Below are 7,302 nucleotides of genomic sequence, written 5' to 3' on the forward strand. Positions count from 1 at the left end.
AATTGTTCAGGTGGTGATGTTCATTTACCCTTCTGAGGATCCATTTCAGCTTCCACCTATGCCAACTTATTTACTTTCTTCTAGTCTACATACATTCTTGATTTCCTGTAAGTCTTCTAATCATGTACACATTCCTTTTGGGGATCCCAGATTCCTGTGAGGCATTTGCAAACCTTTTCAACATCTCCACAGGAAGCATGGAGTTAGCCTTCATGCAGCAAAAGTGAAGTGTTGCTTGACATCCACACTGTGAACACAGGTACTGGCATAAATTCCTGAACTATTGGTCCCATACTCAACAATAAATGACTGCAAAATGTACAAATAGGCTTTTAGAGTCAGAAGTGGAGTTTTGGACCAATACCTTTTAAAGAATGTGTCACGGTCTTTTTGAGGCAGTTGTATATTTTGGACCAGGTATAAGAAGGTTGACAGGAACTAACTAGAGAAACTTTGCAATTGTAGTAAATGAAAGACCATAATAAATATATTTGCTTTATGATCCAGACACATAAACAAAGGACACATAAAAGTTTATGAATGGATGTATTGAATATCAGTTCTCTCTTCAGTATATATACATGAGTGATATTTCATATATATCATCATTCTGAGAAAAAAAACCCCTGTGCTTTAAAAATGTGTTATGGCACTGTAGTATAGATCTTAAGTGAGTGACATGGACTAGCTGCAATAAAACTGAAATACACCAAATATTTGTCCATGGACCATTCAGCACTGGGACGGTGTTTTTAAATATCTTGTGACATTGTGGATAGGAATAATATGGAGGCGGGGGAAACTAGAAAATAAACCTGAAATCACACTCTGGAAAATCTACTCAGAAATTTCTTGAGCACAAAATAAAGACCAATGACATTTGCTCTTTCCAAAACTGCTTTCATAAAGGAAATTACACATTCCAGGTAAATTCTAGTTAAATTCTCCTTACACATGCATAAACCAATGCTCTGTACTGGGTAAATATTACCAAGGATGACTATAAAAAAATATATTCTGATTATCCTATGCCTGAAATGGTTGATTTTCTATGGCTTTCCTTGAATTCAAACATATCTGAGTGATCCATATGTGAATGACACATAAATTTTGTTAGTGAGAGATGAACTGAGTCTCTTTAATAAGAACATCTGTGATTTCTTGAAAAGTAAAGCTAATGCAAAAAAAAAATCTTAAAAAAATTGAGATTTCCATCTTTTATTACATGACAGTTCCTCTAGTAATTTAATGTCAGTCTTGTTAATCCTTGACAAGCTGACAAACCATGAAATTCAGCATTATTAGCATGGTAAAGCTGTGAAATCCTTCATCTGCTGCCATGCTCTGTACAAGCCAATGTAAGGAAGAGTACTACAGTAGTAGAGAATTATTTGAATCTCTGCCAGATTAGTTCCTGCCTGCATAAATAAGAGAAGACCAAGTTTATTCATATCATCTGCCCAAAGGGTGTGTTACAAGGTCCCTGCACACAGCTTTTAGAAAATTTCTTTATGGCCCTCACAGATGATGATAGGCAGTAGGCAAACTGCCTGTTTCTGTCAAACACCACCTGAGGTTTCTGGCTCAAATTTTAAGCTGCCATCTACCTCCTTGTCCCCAGTGTAGTGTTTAACATAGAAATATATCTGGTATATATCCACGCTTTTTGTGGGTACAGCTCATAACTAATCTATAAAGTGATTTCTGATAATCAGTTAAAATGAAAATCACACTACCTGTGGACAATACTTTTCTGAGGAGAACCTCAGTTTGTAGCTTCCTTCTTCAACTTCCACAACATCAGAAGCACAGGAATGATGTGGGCCATGTGATGTCTCACTCCCACCACCTGTGCTTTTAAATAGGGTCGATAGAAGTAAAAGGGAATAGAAGAGCATAATGTAGCACAAACTCACAATGTTAATTTCTTTTAAATTCTTACCACACTAAAATTTGGTGGAAAAGGGAAAGAATCCCCTAAAAGAAAAGAAAAAACATCTGTTAGAAAATATGTGCTCCTATTAAGTAGATTTATATAGAAACACATTTCCAAAATGAAACATTTCAGCCAATTTTCCTGAAGAATGAAAAACCTGACTCAACTTCTGTAGTTCTTTCTTCTTCACATGAGAAATCTCACATACAGGCTAGTTTTTATACAAGACTTTCTTTGAGACAAACAAATTCTGAAAGCTTTGTGACCTTTCTGCAGAAGTTTGATTTTTCACCTATGACGTTCATAAACAAATGCAGTCTTCTGTTCTGAAAGAGATATAATTAAGGATGGCTGTTGTGGTTTAACCCCAGCCAGCAACCACGTATCACATAGCCTCTCATTCACTCCCCCAAGAGCAGGATCAGGATCAGAATCATAAAAGTGTTAAAACTTGTGGGTTGAGATAAAGGCAGTTTAATATGGAAAGAAAAAGCCACACAAGCAAGTGAAACAAATCAAGGAATTAATTCACTGCTTTCCACAGGCAGGCAAGTGTTCAGCTGTCTCCAGAAAAGCAGGGCTCCATTACATGGAATGGTGTGGACTTGGGAAAATAAATGCCATAACTCTGAACGTCTCCCCTGCATCCCCATTTTAAATACTGAGCATGATGTCATGTGTGAAATATCCTTTGGGTAGGTTGGGGTCAGCAGTCACAGTGTGTCTCCTCCCAATTCCCCACACACCCCCAACTCCCTTGGCAGCGTGGCCATATAAAAAGGAAATACTTTGTCTCTGTGTGAGTGCTGCTCAGCAATAACTAAAGCATCTCTGAATTATGAACACTGTTTCCAGCACAAATCCAAAACACAGCCCCAAACTAGCCACTGTGAAGAAAATTCTACCCCAGCCAAAACCAGCACAATGACCCATGGGGTTTATTAGCTTTTATTTCTTAAAATAATGGGTATTTTCTTTTTGAGAAAGGCTATAGTGGTTCTTTGTCAGGTAATGGTGGTTTAAAGCTTAATTCATTAATATGTGTGAGAGAGTTTATATCATCACTTGCAATATAGGGCTATGAAGCAATATTAATAAGCATGTTACAACAGCCACAAGTCATGTAAACATATTTAAGATCACAAACTAAACCAGTTGGATATAAGTTTTATCTGGTAGAAATAAAAAAAAACACCTGCATCTTCCTCACCATTGAATGCATTACAGGAATAGAAATATCATAAGATATCTGACAAACTAATTTTTAAAGCTTTTGAATTTATTGCTTGGTGTCCTTTATGTCCATTATGAAGTGGTTTGAAGGCATACGATTAACATAAAAAAACATCTGAATTATTACTTTAGTTCGATCACGAGCAATACAGAGGCTTAATATTTCCTGGTCTAAACTGAAATGGTGATTTAATGCTGAATTGCTGCCTCAGTTTAAGACTAGGTAATAATCAGGGCAGCTTGTGATTCTCTGCCTGCCTGCACCCACCTTCCCCACTCCCTTATGAATACCAGCAGCCTCTCTCCTTTATCTAATTCCATTCATGACCCCAGAAGAGGTCATTGGTCCCAAACTGACTGCCACCCTTTGAGCCCCAGGCAGCAATATCCAGCTCCCCAAAAAACATTAGACTGGGTAGTGTTAGAAACGAGAAATCCACATCCACAGCATGTACAAATCCCTGCTTGCCAGGGAAATAAACAGGAGGCACGCTCTGTCCATGCGGGAGTGACCCACAACAATAAAGTGTCTATAATGATAGGTTTTCACAAAAAAAAAAAAAAAAAAAAGAAAAGAAAAAGAAACAGCTAACTATCTCCTCTAGTCATTAAATTAGAGAAAAGGAGGTAGAGGGGATGGAGTCCTAACAATTGCTCTTCCTTAATTCAAAGTCAATTTAGACATCCCCACGACTGATTCATATCAGACTAAATGGGCAAAACTAATGTCATATTCCTGAAAGTGAGATACTACACAAATGTACCTCTTTATTTAACTCTAGTTGAAAAAAATTGCTATGGCATTTTTAAACTATCAACTCAGTGATTTCAGTATCTATTTGCTGGCATCCTATTTATCTTATTTATCTCTGAGCCCAAGATGCTGGTGGTGGTAAGAACATTAGCTTTAACAGGAAAACACTAAATATTTTTTTTTTTACTAATAGCATTTTACAAATAAGGACAGATACTTGTATTAACTTTTTAAGATTTAATTTAAGAATAATAGCCTAAATTCTAAACCAAGCACATCTCTGCAGCTCCAAGTGATTAAAATTAGTCATGCAATGCCAGAAAGACTAATTTATCAGTACAAGTACTTTAGCAATCCTATAACAGCTAATGCTTTTTTTAAATATGCTATTGCTGTTATAAAAATGCAAGCTACTCATTAACTGTCTGTAAAAATTTTTATGGATTTATTGCTTAATTAGGTTTGTACCTTTATTTGACAGGGGTTATTAAATACAGTATATAATCCTCTCAATTCCATGTTAAAGTCCAACTCAGTTTTTATGAGAGCGTACATTAAAGCAGAATTCAAGGAAAAATAAAATCTCTTAATTCACTGCAAGGACTCAATTTTTATTGCATGTTGTAACAAATAGCTATTAATTTACATTCTTTCAAAAATTTTTTCTGACATTTTCTTTCTGGTTAAAAACAGTTTTGTCTCCAAACACTGGATGTTGATTTTTCTCCCTCAAACACCATCTGCACCTTCTCTGTGATGATGTGTTAAGTAGCAATGTTGAATTTGCGGTACTCTCCACAAGGGAAGACAGCGGGCACCACGGATGTAACAGTCTTATTTCTCTTATGCCCTGAGAATCTGCGGATGCCCCATCCCTGAAAGTGCTCAAGGTCATGTTGGATAGAGCTCTGAGTGACCTGATCAAGTGAAGAGTCTTGCCCATGGCAGATAAGTTGAAACTGGATGACCTTTAAGTGCCCTTCCAACTCAAACCATTCTATAATTCCATGGTTCTTCAGGGACAAGCAGAAAGGGAACACTTTGTCAGCTGATGTCTAATCCAAACTCTGCTAATCCTTGTGGCCCAAAATATTTTTTTTTTTCAAATACATACAAAGAGGAGAGAGAATAATCCAGACAAGTATCTGGACAAGAGTAAATACATTGCTAACAGGTTGTGCTTTCTTTTTCTTGTGTGGAATTTAACAATGTGTTGATAATTGAACATCAAGCAGAAATAATAGTTAGACATTGAGCCCAAATCTGCTTGTCATGCTCAACATGTATTGCTACACTGAAATAAACAGTGCAGATTTGACTCCAGTGATGGCAGTCCTGTCCCACCTGTGCAAATTACCACTTGCCTCGTGGGATGAGACCCTGTTATTCAATCTGTCCAAAGAGCCTGCAGCTAGTTTAGTGTCAGCCCAGTGTATTGCCATGGGAGAGTTGCTGGCATTTCTCACTCAGCAGACATGCCAGCAATGTGAGCAGGCACGAGACTGGGGTCTCAGAAACATCTCTGAGTCTCATGGAATTATCCTAGCCAATATGATATTTCTGGCTGGTAAAAAAGTGAACTTGTCACATGAATTTTATTGACCTTGGCATGTAGAAGGAGCAACACGGATAATAAAGTTACTGAGGATATGAAAACTACGAGGCAAAAACACAAGGATTAATGACAAACTGGCAAGTCTTCAAAGTGCTCTGAGGTCTCTGGTGCCTAGAATGAAATCCAATCCTGCTGAGCGCACAACGAAATGCTTATGCCTCACTGCAACTTTGGTTAGAAAGCTTGAAACAGCTTCTTATGCTTCCCTTAGCATGGGTATGAATTTCCAACTTCAATGCACAGTCTGAATAGTTTTATTTTTAAAGATGAGTGAGAAAAAAGAACTAAAGAAACAAATTTAAATAATTTTGCACTTTAAAAAACCTACTCAAAGTGCTTTGAAACTTCCAACCTAAAAGAAAAGGCTTATGTAAAGCCAACAGAAGTAGTGAGCAGTTTTAGGGCAAAACAAATACACATAAATTTTAACGCAGATCTATTATTTGGGAATAGGAATAGCTGAAAAGAGAAATGAACTGTCATATCTGCACCAAACAAATATTTGTGGGCCTACAGAATAAGATAATAAGGATAAAAACTCATTAAATTTCAAACGGACTGGATTTTAAATTTCTTTCGTTAGAGAGAGGTCCTTGGGAAGCAGAAACATTGAGAAAATTAGTATTGGTTTGCAAACATTGGGGCTTACAAACCACTAAGGAAGCAAAGATATAAGAAGTCATGCATTTTACCTCAGAGAAACTGTAAGCAAATGCAAGGATTGATAAAAACTTGCAGGTAACAATAATTTCAGAAGAACATACAAGTGGCTGACAATAATTAAACTCATCTACAACAGGACAAAAATATTTCTAGTATTGTTCTATGGGACTGGGTGTTACAAATTTGTATTTGACTGGAATTGTGACACTAGGCTAGACTGCCTCCCCTTGGAAACCAGGTTCAGAGCAATATTTTTCCTAATCTGTTGGTAACATTTTTCCAAATGTAATCCAGAGCAATATGACAACAGCCTGTTAGGGCCTATGCTGTATTTCTGTCTTCGCCTGGAAAGGAACATGGAATTACAAATGCAAACCCCTGGCTGTTTCACTATCTTGTAAGATCCCTCCTAAATGCTTCTAGTTCTCTTGTACAACTGCACAAAGCACACAAGATTGTTTCCCTTCCACCCCAGCCACTGCTTCCTCCCTACCTGCCATACTCTCTTTTCTCTTGTCCACCTCTGACATAGACAAGAAAGCATAAAGAAAGGAAGGATGTTGGCCAACACATGGACAGCAGCATCCCTGTGAGCACATGGGGTTTAGGGACAGGGATTATCACCTGTCACCTCTCCTTTGGCACAACATCTGCAGTAACATAAACTGTGACTTGTATTTTGTGAGATTACTCTAGCATTAGTAGCATGAATTTACTGCAATGAACATCATTAGTCATAAAAGTGTGAAGGTGTTGCAGAAAAAAAGTCGTGTTAGTATAAAGATGGTATAAAACACAAAGAGCCTAGAGTTTCTACTTCTAAAGGAGACTAACAGACACTTTGATTTTATCTGTATTTTCCCCACTTTTTTATAATTTTTTGTAGAGCCCTTTCATGATACAATAGTAGAGTCTAAAAAATTCGCCTTGTCAGCTATGGTTACATGCCTGTAAATGAATTTACAAATGCATTTTTTTCTTAGCATTTCAGTTTCTTTAGAAATCTTGAATCTAGCAATGTTGCTTGATAATTATAAAGGCTTTTACACAGGGGTGATTAAGTCTTGGCCTATTTAAGGGCATTAGAAAGAAATCATACCT

The sequence above is a fragment of the Melozone crissalis genome, unplaced genomic scaffold (assembly GCF_028551555.1).
Source record: "Melozone crissalis strain CALT ecotype California unplaced genomic scaffold, PUWL_Pcris_2 ptg000042l_1, whole genome shotgun sequence".
Classification (NCBI taxonomy): Eukaryota; Metazoa; Chordata; class Aves; order Passeriformes; family Passerellidae; genus Melozone; species Melozone crissalis.